The 14,141-nt window shown below is 45.9% G+C and overlaps 1 protein-coding gene across 2 annotated transcripts in view; it reads right to left on the reverse strand.

The window, feature by feature from the left end:
- The window catches only part of LOC139055911 (fatty acid synthase-like), a 237,530-nt gene extending 230,081 nt beyond the window's left edge, over positions 1–7,449 (reverse strand). Inside the window, exon 1 of one of the 2 annotated variants that reach the window (XM_070533550.1) lies at positions 7,347–7,449. The gene's annotated coding sequence lies outside the window, so the exon portion shown is untranslated. Of the gene's footprint in view, positions 1–2,838; positions 3,014–7,346 lie in introns of those variants that run through there. The other variant, XM_070533549.1, reaches the window with a different exon arrangement.
- Positions 7,450–14,141: the final 6,692 nt, after the last annotated feature.

Raw genomic sequence — 14,141 nt, forward strand, 5'->3', positions numbered from 1 at the left:
GGGTGAACTAGTCAGAAGAGCAGGGGCAATGAACAATGCAGTTAGATCTGCAATCATCCCAACACAACCAAAGGCTCTGACATTTGCAAAGAAGGTGGTGTATTACTTATCTGGTACACACCCAAGCTGCATGGACTTTTGTGGAACAAAACGAACAACATTCATTAGTTCAGTGCATTACGCAATGAGCCCATCACGATTGGTCGCCAAATTTTCGAGCCACCTACACTGCATCTTTCTATCACGCGATGTCACGAAAACCGCGGAAACCCCCCATCTGATATGGTATGTGCACACTGATGATGCATGGTTAGCGAGAAAAACAAACGTTGTTATTTTGGATTCGACGTTTTTTTTTTGCCATTAGCCCTCTGCTACTCATTAAAATATTTCGGGCAACACACACTTCGCCTGTCTGTCACGCGACGTCAAAAACTCACGAGAACTCACCACGTCAAAGTCACGTGCACGTAAGTAAAGATAAAATAATAGGCCGAACAAAAATAATCTTTCTCCTCAATAGCCGGAGACGGCCTCGTTCCCAAAGAAACAGAATGTGGCTGCCAGCCGATCGTACAGGCACTGCCTACACGCACCTGCCGGTGAGCATGAGCGCAAAAAAATTCCCAGATTTCATCGCGCAGCACGAAGCGCATAAGCATTTGAGGACAGTTATTTGTATGCTGAGTCATCATAATTGCTTATTTGTCTTTGCAGGTGCGCAACGACACAGCGAAATGACCGTTGCATATCTGGAGTCACGGTCGCAACAGGAGTACGAGATAGACAGCCCTCGTCTGCAGATTAAGGAAAAGAGGCTGCAGCTACAGATAATGGCGCACAGTGACACAATGAGGATCGAAGAAACTCAAGGGCGAACAAATGGAGCAAGGCGCCCTCGTAGAGGATGGGCGCCTCATGGAGGCTGACAGGCAAACTTATATGCAGCGTCAAGAAGTGCAGCTGCAAATGCTAATAACCTATCCATTCAACTAAACAAATAATCTTAAAAAAGAAACATTATCATCTACTCGACTGTATTATGAAGCTGCAAGGGAAAACCAGCTCTGGTTTAGTGCTAAGTTCAACCTGATCAAGGCATCAAACTAGGGCAAATTTTTCCAGAACAGTTGCTCTATACTATCTCAGCTACCCAGTAGGCTGCCCGATCGCAGCGCATGATAGAATTGTCGGGCAGTATGAAGAAAATGGGCAAGATACCGGTGCATGTTGAACAACCTTTTGCAGAAAATAGCGAGAAGCACTCTTTGAATGCAGCAGTTCACTCAACTGTGTTTATGAAGGGACCACATAGCAACCACATGAATGCTGCTCAAGGCGCAACTTTTATTAAGTAACTCTTGGCATACGCATACATGCAACCACTGTAGCCTGCATAACACCCACTATTAACACTGTGCTATACAAAGCAATCTAAGTAATATAACTGAAAAACGAGATGATGGAACTGCACATCTTGAATGCCCCATTCCAGCAAATAAACACTGGCAGTGTTTGCAGTGAGTAGTTCACTCATCTGTCTTTACGAACACACAACATAACAACCACATCAATGCCGCTCTGGCACATAATAGTTTTGGCGCTCAAAGTACAGCTTGGATTACATAACCGTAGGTATAGGCATACAAGCAGCCAGTGCAGCATGCACAACCACTATTACCGCTTCGCTATACAAAGTAAAATAAGCTTAAGAACCAGATAATGGAGCTGCGCATATCTAACAACTTATTCCTGCCTTTCAACATAGTAGTTCACTCGTCTGTTTTAATAAATGCACAACATAGCAACCACATGAATGATGCTTGAAAGTTAACAACAGTTGTCGAGTTCAAGGCGCAACTTTGATTTTGAAAGTGTTGTCATAAACACTTGTGGTAATTACACATTGCAATGCAGTAGCGTGACCTTCATCGATGGGCCCTACTCTGTTTGACCGGTACTGTGTGCAAAAGGATGGATAGGTGAGCCAGTTGGTAACGAGAGGCACGTGCAGACGAGCGGCGTCATGAACTAAAGGGACCCGAAATGGAGCAAGGCGCCCTCCTAGAGGAGAGGCGCCTCATAGAGGCTTGGCGACATGCTTATATGCAGCGTCAAGAAGTGCAGCTGCAAAACAAGAACCACACACCACACGCACTTATGAGCGCGTGTGGTGTGAGGTTCTATTCTACGTCCTTTGTGTTTTGAGCGCTCTAAGCTTTTATTATAACGGTACTGTGTGTTCTACTTTATTCTATCATATCTGTCATTTTGCTCTTTCTTTCCTCCTTCCTGCCCTTCTTCCCATCTTCCATTTTTGTTTCTTTCCTTTCCTTTCTCAAGAGTAGGCAGGCGTTGCGCCCTTTCCGGTGGAAGTTGCCAGCCTGCTGCTTGCTTTCCCTTTCCTGACAAATGTATAAATGTTTTTAAAAGAAATAATGATACCTGCAAAATAATGAACCATGGCCTGTGACTTGGCAAGATGATCAAATAAGAAAGTGCAATAACGCCTATGGAAGTGCATCAAGTGAGGAAGAAGAAAAAGGGATGTGTAGCTCACAACTTTGAGATAACACACTGCTTTGGCCATGGTAAGAGACAAGGCATGGAAGGATCGTCACTTGCAGATGCTAGTTGCAGCTAAGGGATGAGGGTAGCTTGCGTCCTGGCGCTTGGCAATGCAGTATTCCAATTTCTTCTGTCTCCTCTAATATTGAACATTTTCGAAAAATTATTGCAGTGTGGTGCCTTACAACTTGCAGTGGTGGTTACCCACCACTGCTTACACCACCATAGCGGTTACCAAGGCACCGAACATTGAAATGTTTTGATGCTCACCAATGTTCGTCCTGTCGCTTCCTATGCTTCTGGTAGTGGCGAGGCCTGATGCAGCAGTATAGCTGATGACTGAAAGAGTGTCGAGACGTCCTAGTCTCTTGCTCCGAGGTGACGAAGTTCTTCAAGGGGAGTATGGTAGCGCGATTCAAAGACGGGACAAGAGAAGATACAAAGGGACACACACAGCGCTAACTTCCAACACTGTTTATTGTCGAAAACCAGGTCGTACTTATACACTCAGGGAACATGAGTCACAGCCACGTGAACAGATTAACAATCAGAGCGATACATTCTGTTATATGTTAGGCCATGCGCAAAAATTTTAGTTCTTTTTCAGAGAGAGCCAATGATGGTTTGCTGATAGATGCATCCCCTAGGGCATCAATCTGCTCGGCTTCAATTATAAGTCTAGTGAGTTCGCACTTGTTTCTACCGGTAATGGTTGTTGATTCGAAGAGAAGGGGGCGCTTATGTTGCTTACAATGAAGGGAGAGAAAGCCATCTGATACAAGTTTGTCGACTTTATTTTTGTGTTCGCGCAGTCTATCATTTATGCATCTGCCCGACTGTCCGACGTAATACTTCCCACACGATAAGGGTATACGATATACAATTGAAGTCTTGCATTCTCTGAACTTCTTCCTGTGTTTAACTTGGCAGCTCGGGGCACTTTCTTTCTTTTCTTTCTGTGTGTGTCCCTTTGTGTCTTCTCTTGTCCCCTCTTTGAATCGCGCTACCATACTCCCCTTGAAGATGCTTTACCAACAAGCCCACATTGCAACCCTCGTGGACGAAGTTCTGTTTCACATGAATACACAGTGAAATTTAAAGGAACGTTGCGGTCGATAAAATCCTGTTTATGCAGCTCTGATTGTATCAATCATTCTTTTATAGGGTTTAGAGGCTGCCAGTCTCATTTAAGGCAGAAAACGATTAATAAACCCTACAGGCACTGTGTACTGTCCGTGATTGACGCACACGATGGCACGACGGATGATCAAGAAAAAACTGGATTTATTTGCGATGGTTGCAGATTGCACGATGAGCTCTCGGTTAGCGCGTCCTCGTGCCCCGAACGCTCTTCCTTAAGTGACACGTGACGTCTTCGTCCGTCTCGCTCGCCAGTCGCTTACCGTCCTTTTCCCGCATGCCGACAGGTTCCACTAGTCCCTCAGCTAACAGTACATAATTGTGTACACCAAGATACTGCATTTACAGAAAAAGCACCAATGACTGCTGTAGTGGTTATGGCCATGTACTTGAGTTTGCAATATTGAGGTTTAAAATGTGTCACATACATCTTGAAACACTTATGATTGTAATTCTGCAGCAATTTTAAATAACGTGCGCAAACTGTGTTCGAAAAAAGAGTGGGAAGGTAGGCAGCATGGATTTTATAGTCGGTGCCAGTGTGTTCTATGCAGCTGGCTCACTTTTTTCACTGTGTTGCAGAATGTCATGCGCCAGGCATAATTTTCATGTGGGTTGATAAGTGCTGTAGAAAAAGATGAAGTTAAATAAACGCTGCAGAGCAGTGCAGGCAACGAAATATGATGTTGGAATATATAGGTCCTACGCCATGGCTTCCGTCTGAGCTTTTGTAGCCAGTTCCCATCGAGACGCAGGTTGCCATCGAAACAGCAGGTTGCCATTATCCCTCAAGAGAAAAGTATATAATAGCTGTGTCTTACCAGTACTCACCTACGGGGCAGAAACCTGGAGGCTTACGAAAAGAGTTCTACTCAAATTGAGGACGACGCAATGAGCTATGGAAAGAAGAATGATAGGTGTAACATTAAGGGATAAGAAAAGAGCAGATTGGGTGAGGGAACAAACGCGAGTTAATGACATCTTAGTTGAAATCAAGAAAGTGAAATGGGCATGGGCAGGGCATGTAATGAGGAGGGAAGACAACCGATGGTCATTAAGGGTTACGGACTGGATCCCAAGGGAAGGGAAGTGTAGCAGGGGGCGGCAGAAAGTTAGGTGGGCGGATGAGATTAAGAAGTTTGCAGGCACGGCATGGCATCAATGAGTACAAGACTGGGGTTGTTGGAGAAGTATGGGAGAGGCCTTTGCCCTGCAGTGGGCGTAACCAGGCTGATGATGATGATGATGATGATGATGATGATGTCATCGAGACATCAATATTTGGTGCGGAAAACTCACGTGCGGACCCGTTCCTGCTCTACGCACGCTTGACTGGACTCTACTCACGCTTCGCGTTGCGGCTGGCAACGAATCGCCTGAAGATCAGTGAGGGTGCAAGGACATCAGCCAGTTTCGATGCTATCCAGAAGGATCGACTGAAAGACAAGCGATCTGGATAATGGGCTCAGGACACTAAGATAATTCAGAAATCCCTATGCTTGCTTGATTCTTTCGACGCTGACATCGCGAAGCTCTCAGCTGCTCAAGATCGTCGGTCCACAAGCAACGACAAGCTTTCGCAGATTAACGCCCAGCTTGGGGAATATGTTCCAACCAAACAGCTCTAACAGCAGTGTATGCCGCAGCGTAATGCAACGATCGATCCAATAGCATGCTTGGTGGTCTTCGTTGCCGAATGATGCAGATAAAACGAGCACGACGCATGCAATCGCCAGCTTTGAGTACATAAGGCATAGCCGTAACACTCACCAGATATGATGCTCCAGCTTGACTTGCGGGACCCCGATTGCCACAGCCGCATATCTCAAGGCTCAAGCTAGACCGATGAACTAAGAGGGCTTCGGGGTGCAAATTAATTTGAGCAAAACATTCAACTTAACGATTTTCCACCCTTCAGTAAATTGTATTACTTCAAAAATTTCCTAGCTGCTGATGCAACAGCAGCAATCGCTCGTTTGCCGTCATCTGAATCATACTACGCAGACGTCATCACGCTGTTGAAGGAAGCGGTCGGCGATCGAACAAGAATTCTTCAGTGCCATTTGACGGCGCTGTGACACTTTCCGAGCGTAAAACCGGCCAACGACATAATTGACCTTCGAAGGCTACACGAGGCAACACAGCTAAACATCCGCTAGATGCGTGCATTTAACTTGCCATATAGAATTCTCAGCGATACTCATCGACATCCATCAACTGGCTCTACGTCACGACGCCATTCTCAATTTTACACGAGGAAAACGAAGCCACACTTTTATGTCACAGTCACCTGACAGTCCCTCTGCACAAGCCTCCGAATCAGTTTCACCAACAGTTACGGCAAACGCTGAAATCAACGATCTGCTCCAGTTTATGCGAGTGGAGCTGCACTGCACAGAATAATGTGCGTCGTCATCTCAGCAACTTTCCATAGATGAACGCAAGGACCGGAGACTTAGCGATACCCCTTGCGGCATCCGTTTTGCACGCTGCAACTGCGGCAGAATTGAATGTTGCTCATAGACGCTGACCTTCAGCCCAGATATGCCTGTTGCGGTTAAAAAATACCTAACAAAAGACAAGCGCTGCTTCTTTGGGCGAGCGAAAGATTTCCAAGTCAAGGTCACCTGAGCAGTTTCTGTGTGACTTTTTCTAATCTAGATATAGCGATATCGCTAACTGTGTTTATATCAACGTTTTCTTTATACAGATGACACGACAATAGTAGCAACAGGTTCCTCTCTTCTTTCCCAAACTACAAAGCTTAGTAATGCGTTCCGTAATGTGTTCCGTAATGACCTCAACAAATTAACCGAATGATACAAACTGAACCCTCTCTAGATTGATCCATCTAAAGCTACATTTATGATCTTTACCTACACCTATAAGATTTCAGCCTACTCTCGAGCAGTTATGTTTTAACCACCTAAATTACGTGCTGTTACGCAGTGTTCCTCCTAGATGTTATTTTACACTGTACCTTAATATACTCTGAACTCGATTTGCACCTACAACAAAATCTAGCCTATGGGATAAGAATCCTACTAATAGCGCGAAAATACTGTGGCCGTCCTACTTTACTATCATTGTACTACACCTTCATTCACAGTCATTTTACATACTGTGTATCATCTTTGCTAATACGCAACCATCTGGTTGATCCGATTAAGTACATTCAGTTCTTTCCACGCCTACGCCCTTGCACTCCTTCTGCAAAATAATTTCCTTTGAACGCTTATGGTTCAATTGATTGTTTGCGCTTATGATTAGGCATACCTAGCAATCACGCTATTCAAGACTATAAAAAAGCTCATTCGAATTTTTGTATTTTACAACGTATGCTTTGACACTTCCAATAACACCAGGTTTGCCTTGATTAATAATTTTTGGTACCAGAAGAAAACATCACTATGGAGAACGCGCAGCCCTATTTGTAACTGTAACATTTTAGAATAACATGGCTAATGACCTAAAACTATGCCGATGCTATGTTACATTAAAAAAAAACGAATTCTGTTCTTAATAAAAGGTTGAGTTGATGATCCTAAAGTTTAATACTACCCTTTTGTTTATGAAATTATGCAAAATAACTGTGCTTATTAGTGGTTGCTCAAGTGTAATCACTGCTGCTTACTCACTTCTCTTCATGCACTTCAATACATTATGTCCCCTTGCAGCCTTGAGCTATGGGACCTCCTTCTGCATTCTGAACCCCACATGGGTCACCTTTGCAAATAAAAGGTATATTTCATTTTATTTCAAGACACAATGCGCTTCTTATGTGGCATTCCGACAAGTCTATTGTTTATAAACCAACTGTTATGCTTGTCGAGGCATCAGTGTGCAGCAGGTGCTTTTATTTTTGAAAGGTAAAGGAACACGTTCCTCCAACAAGCAGAGCAAGCACTTGCGCCGAGTGTTTTATTTCCATCAAGAAAAAGTGGCCCATTGTTTTCAGGTTTTTGCTTCTGCCAAAGCACGTGCGAGAGACATGTGCTGATATCAAGTATTCCTGCATCAAATTTTCCATGACCCGATGCCCATTTCAATCTTTCTATATTCGCTTGACATTTTAGGTCGTCGGAAGCCAGTGGTTGCCGCACAAATTATCATGCAACAGTGATGGGCTATTTTTGCAACGCATGAGCTGAAAGGTGACTCTTTGATCATCTGTTCAAATATTTCGACTGTCAGGCCAACATTTTAGCCGACAAGTTTCATATCACCAAGATGTGCGCTTCTGTGGCGTCATACAGGAAGCAGTAGAAAGCCAGAACAAAAACGAATGAGCTCTGCAGATATGTTGACTAATTTAGTTCGGAGCATTCAGTAATTGTAAATGTAAGCAGATACTTCGCCGTAAAATATGAAAAAAGATTCGCAAATTGAGTACCAAAGTCCCAAAGGACACTGCAAGTAAATCAACACAGACGGTGAGTTACTTCTGCAACTACATGCACACAGTTTCTCGGACTTTGGATCGGAAACACTTACCCGTATTTTGACGTCGCCCCTTGAAATGCCCATCAAGTTGGCAAGTTATGCCTTTTGGGCATTTGGGCACATGACAGCCTGGTACTTTGGTGCCTCTTGAGCCCTGAATAGCGCTTCTGTTTGACCACTCTAGGGCGACAAATTCGATGTGCTGTCCCATATATAAGTGGGGCGCCCTTAGCGTTGACAGCCGGGGCACAGGAGGAAGCTTGAAAAGATATGGTTGCGGAGCAAGCAAGAGTGGTGCCAGTCAGAAGAAGACGATTTCACACGTAGAGGTGGAATGGGTCTCCACATCCATCCTGTTTTACATCGATGTCTTTCCTGTAAGTATCGTAAGAGGTGCAGGGTACCGACGAGAAACTACAACAATGCTCCGCGGTGGTCATAAACTCAGTCTGGACAACATGACGGACAAAACAAGGCCCGAAATGGCGCAGCCCACATCAATGCCTAAACCACCAGCGGTTGTGCTGGCTCTGCCGCTTGATGCAGGAACATTCAGCGGCAGCGATCAGCTCCATGTAGGAGAGTGGATCACCGCGTATGAGCGTGTGAGTGCCCACAACAGAATCCGATGATTATGTTAGCTAACTTGGTCTTCTACCTACAAGGCACGGCGAAGGTATGGTATGACTACCACGAGGAAGAGCTTAACGACTAAGACGCGTGCAAACAGAAGCCGAGGGACTTGTTCGGCCGTCCCGCCGGGCGGAAGAGCACCGCTAAAAAGAAGTAGTGACCCGCGCCCAGACACCCACATAGTCATACGTGTCTTAAGTACACGACGTGTTGACTTTGTGCCGTAAGGCCGACAGCAATATCACTGAACCAGACAAGGTTGGGCATGTACTGAAAGGGATGACTGACGATGCTTTCAACCTGCTCATGTGCAAAAATTCTGAAGCAAAACAGGACATCCTAAAGGAGTGTGAACGCCTTGAGCAGGCAAAGAGCTGCCGCATTGCAACGCAATTTGCATGTCCGCTGAACACAGCTGCGACCTCCCTTGTGACGACAGGCTAGGAGTGTAGCGACCATCATCATCAGATGACCTTACAGTAAAGCGATAGAGCTCGTTTAGATAGTTTAGTACTGCGTCATGACGATATGTACGCAGCACGCAATTGCTTTGCGGAACTTAGGAGCGCTTCTCACGTCAGGGCTTTTAATACTGCGAAATTCCTACGTACGTAAACGGGCGAGCGTTGCAAGACGACGAGCGCGTCGAAACGCGTTGGCCGTGTCCGCGAGCACTCGAACCATCCGTCGAGATAGAGACGCTGTTGATCTCGCCAACGTGATGTTACGTCGGGGCGCGTTCACGCAACGTCGAACTATATTTAGGTCTTTAAGAGACTCTACTTTTAATACGGATGCAATACACGAATCATATCGAGAAAAATAAAAACCGAGTACTCGCTTTCGGAGGTTGGCACAGTCATTTGCAACCAACTGCGCCAGAAGCAGGTCGAGCCTTTCGCGCGAACAACGTACACTGAACGCTTTCTCAAAGACAAAGTTCATATATATATATATTTTGCTATGTATTCCCTCCGTTCAAGATCCGCGAATGGCTTCGGCGCGTTCACTTCACGCAGCAAAGCCAAATCATAGGCCATTCAAAAGTACAGCCTTCTTCCGCTGATCGCATTCGACGCCGCCATTTTCGAAACTCTTTTGTCTCGTGTACTCCCGAACAAACGAGAACCACGAAAGCAGCACGCAAGGCTCCGCACGTAGGCATGCAAGAATCGGATGCGTGCGTACGCAGCGGCCACGTGCGCATCACGCACCATTCGTGCTGCGTTCTTCATATGCGCTCTTTGCAGGACGTAGCGATCTTGCGTACGAAATGCCTTTACGTACGCAACGTACGCAGTACTAAAACTATCTAATATGTCGTTAAGTAAACGTTATGGCTCGTTTAGTTACCAGCAATAGCTGGTTAAATGACCTTCGTGCGCGGCCAGTTTCTCCACGTTCTTACGGTAGAGAGAGAGGGTGGTTTCGCTGTTTTACGTGGTCAAATTTTTATATCAAAATCGAGGGAGGCCATCTACTCCGCGTTCAATTCGCTCTCTAGGGTATTGCTGAGCGGACTGAAGTCTTGCACAATGCAAGTGTGTGACAAAGGTGATCGATAAATGCAAGAATAATTTTTAGAACTCTTTTTCAGCGCAAAAACGCACAATGTTTATTTACCACCATGGACAATTGTCTCTGAATCTGAAACGTCCCAGTACTCTGCGGCTCTCTTCCTGCAACGTCGTCTTAAAGCTTTTATCTCTAGACGACAGTTTCATCGTAAAAAACTCTAACCAGGTCTTAATTTTTTAGCTCTAACACTGACAAAAGCTGGGAAGCCTAATCAGTTGACGGTTTGCAAAAATGATGTTACGCATGCGCAAGGCCGGCTGTGAAGAGCACCATCTACATGATTAGACACGAGAAGCAGGCGAACAACAAGGGGCGCGATCGGAGATCTTTGTTCGATACGCGTTCTGTTCGGCTGCTGCAATGTCACAAAGTGGCAGTATGCGAAATTCCCGAGAACGGGGCGGAGAGAGCCGCCAATCGGCAAGCGGTGAACTGCCCGGAAGTTTACTTCCCTCATTTGTCGTCTGCTTGCAGGCAGTATACTAAATACGAAATGTTTCTTGTCCCCAGATAATACTACCAAAGCAGTCATCAGAGGCATCCCTCTCGCCGATAACGCCAGACAAGTCGATGCTAATATCATAAATGATCGTAATACTCTAGCCCTGGCCGCAAAGCGAATCGGTTCCACCACGACCATCGTCATTGCCTTCGACGGACCTGACGTACCATACATGGTTCGATATGGCGCAACACTAATCCAATGCTCCCTGTACCGCAAGCAGATCGATATCTGTTACCACTGCGGCCGTCTCGGGCACCGCATGGACGTTTGCCCGTTCCTTAATAACAAGATCTGCCGGGGCTGCGGTGCAAGCAACCCAGATCAAGATCATCAGTGTACACCCAAGTGCACGTTGTGTGGTGGACCCCACCCAACAGCGGACAAAGCTTGTACTGCCAGATACAAAACGCCATACGTTATACGAAGACGCCTCGGACAACGCCGAGTAGCACAGCATTCAGCCCTGCAATCAGAAGATTTCCCGTCCATGGAGACCCAGCACCAGTCCCGGTCGGGCAGTTCCAGATCAAGATCCACGTCGAATCCAGGAGCCAAATATACGTCAGAAAAGGTGAGCTTCGCAGAGGCCCTGAAGGGCGTCTCGCGAGAGGGTCACGTAAAATCCCACCCACTGCCTAAACCCAACACAGACAACACAGATATTGAACACCTTAAGAAAGAAAACGCAGTTATGCGTGATTTAATCCAAAAGCTTACCCAGGAGGTTCACATCATCATCATCATAGGCCTGGTTACTCCAACTGCAGGGCAAAGGCCTCTCCCATACTTCTCCAACAACGCCGGTCATGTACTAATTGTGGCCATGACGGACAGCGCCATGGCTGTCCGCCATGGCGCTGTCAGAGGTTCTATCCTCGACAGCCATTCGGGTACACATTCTTGTATTTTCTTTATTTAAATGAAACTAGACATCGCTTCAGAGTTTGCAGCGGTGGCGTAGAGGTAGAACACCAGCCTCGCGTGCAAGAGGTCCGTGGTTCGAATCCCGGTGCCGGCAATTTTCCACCGGATTAAAAAAAAATCCGCGTGTTGATGAAATTGCACAAACAGGCCTGGAGTGTGGCCTGAACCCGGTGACCAGAACAGGTAACGCACTCCCTCACCAGAGCAGGATTGGCCACCCTGGTGCAGTACTTGGCCACAACCTCCTATATGAACACAACAATCAAACCCCGGCCCTCAGTCCCCAGCAGCTGCGAAGCAACTGACCACGGCGGCGGTCAAACCTGCGGCGCAGCAGAGGGTGCTAAGAATCACTGGCTCCGGACAGGCCGCCATTGGAATATGAACCTGGCAACGTTTAACGCCAGAACGTTATCTAGTGAGGCGAGTCTAGCAGTGCTATTGGAGGAATTAGAGGGCAGTAAATGGGATATAATAGGGCTCATTGAAGTTAGGAAGCCAAAAGAAGCATATACAGTGCTAAAAAGCGGGCACGTCCTGTGCTACTGGGGCTTAGCGGAGAGAAGAGAACTAGGAGTCGGATTCCTCATTAATAAGAATACAGCTGGTAACATACAGGAATTCTATAGCATTAACAAGAGGGTGGCAAGTCTTGTTGTGAAACTTAATAAGAGGTACAAAATGAAGATTGTACAGGTCTATGCCCCTACATCCAGTCATGAGGACCAGGAAGTCGAAAGCTTCTATGAAGACGTGGAATCGGCAATGGGCAGAGTGAAAACTAAATACACAAAACTAATGGGCGACTTTAATGCCAAGGTAGGCAAGAAGCAGGCTGGAGACAAGGCAGTGGGGGAATATGGCATAGGCACTAGGAATAGCAGGGGAGAGTTATTAGTAGTGTTTGCGGAACAGAATAATATGAGGATAATGAATACCTTCTTCCGCAAGCGGGATAGCCGAAAGTGGACGTGGAGGAGCCCGAACGGCGAGTCTAGAAATGAAATAGACTTCATACTCTGCGCTAACCCTGGCATCATACAAGATGTGGACGTGCTCGGCAAGGTGCGCTGCAGTGACCACAGGATGGTAAGAACTCGAATTAGTCTAGACCTGAGGAGGGAACGGAAGAAACTAGTACATAAGAAGCCGATTAATGAATTGGCGGTAAGAGGGAAAATAGAAGAATTCCAGATCAAGCTACAGAACAGGTATTCAGCTATAACTCAGGAAGAGGACCTTAGTGTTGAAACAATGAATGACAATCTTGTGGGCATCATTAAGGAGTGTGCAGTGGAAGTCGGTGGTAACTCCGTTAGGCAGGATACCAGCAAACTATCGCAGGAGACGAAAGATATGATCAAGAAACGCCAATGTATGAAAGCATCTAACCCTACAGCTAGAATAGAACTGGCAGAACTTTCGAAGTTAATCAACAAGCGTAAGACAGCTGACATAAGGAAGTATAATATGGACAGAATTGAACATGCTCTCAGGAACGGAGGAAGCCTAAAAACAGTGAAGAAGAAACTAGAAATTAGCAAGAATCAGATGTATGCGTTAAGAGACAAAGCCGGCAAAATCATTACTAATATGGATGAGATAGTTCAAGTGGCTGAGCAGTTCTATAGAGATTTATACAGTACAAGTGGCACCCACGACGATAATGGAAGAGAAAATAGTCTAGACGAATTCGAAATCCCAAAGGTAACCCCGGAAGAAATAAAGAAATCCTTGGGAGATATGCATAGGGGAAGGCAGCTGGGGAGGATCAGGTAACAGCAGATTTGTTGAAGGATGGGGGACAGATTGTTCTAGAGAAACTGGCCACCTTGTATACGCAATGCCTCATGACCTCGAGCGTACCGGAATCTTGGAAGAACGCTAACATAGTCCTAATCCATAAGAAAGGGGACGCCAAAGACTTGAAAAATTATAGACCGATCAGCTTACTGTCCGTGGCCTACAAACTATTTACTAAGGTAATCGCAAATAGAATCAGGAGCACCTTAGACTTCTGTCAAGCAAAGGACCAGGCAGGATTCCGTAAAGGCTACTCAACAATAGACCATATTCACACTATCAATCAGGTAATAGAGAAATGTGCGGAATATAACCAACCCTTATATATAGCTTTCATTGATTACGAGAAAGCGTTCGATTCTGTCAAAACCTCAGCAGTCATGGAGGCATTACGGAATCAGGGTGTAGACGAGCCGTATGTAAAAATACTGAAAGATATCTATAGCGGCTCCACAGCCACCGTAGTCCTCCATAAAGCAAGCAACAAAATCCCAATAAAGAAAGGCGTCAGGCAGGGAGATACGATATCTCCAATGCTATTCACAGC

This window comes from Dermacentor albipictus, chromosome 2, assembly GCF_038994185.2.
Source record: "Dermacentor albipictus isolate Rhodes 1998 colony chromosome 2, USDA_Dalb.pri_finalv2, whole genome shotgun sequence".
Lineage (NCBI taxonomy): Eukaryota > Metazoa > Arthropoda > Arachnida > Ixodida > Ixodidae > Dermacentor > Dermacentor albipictus.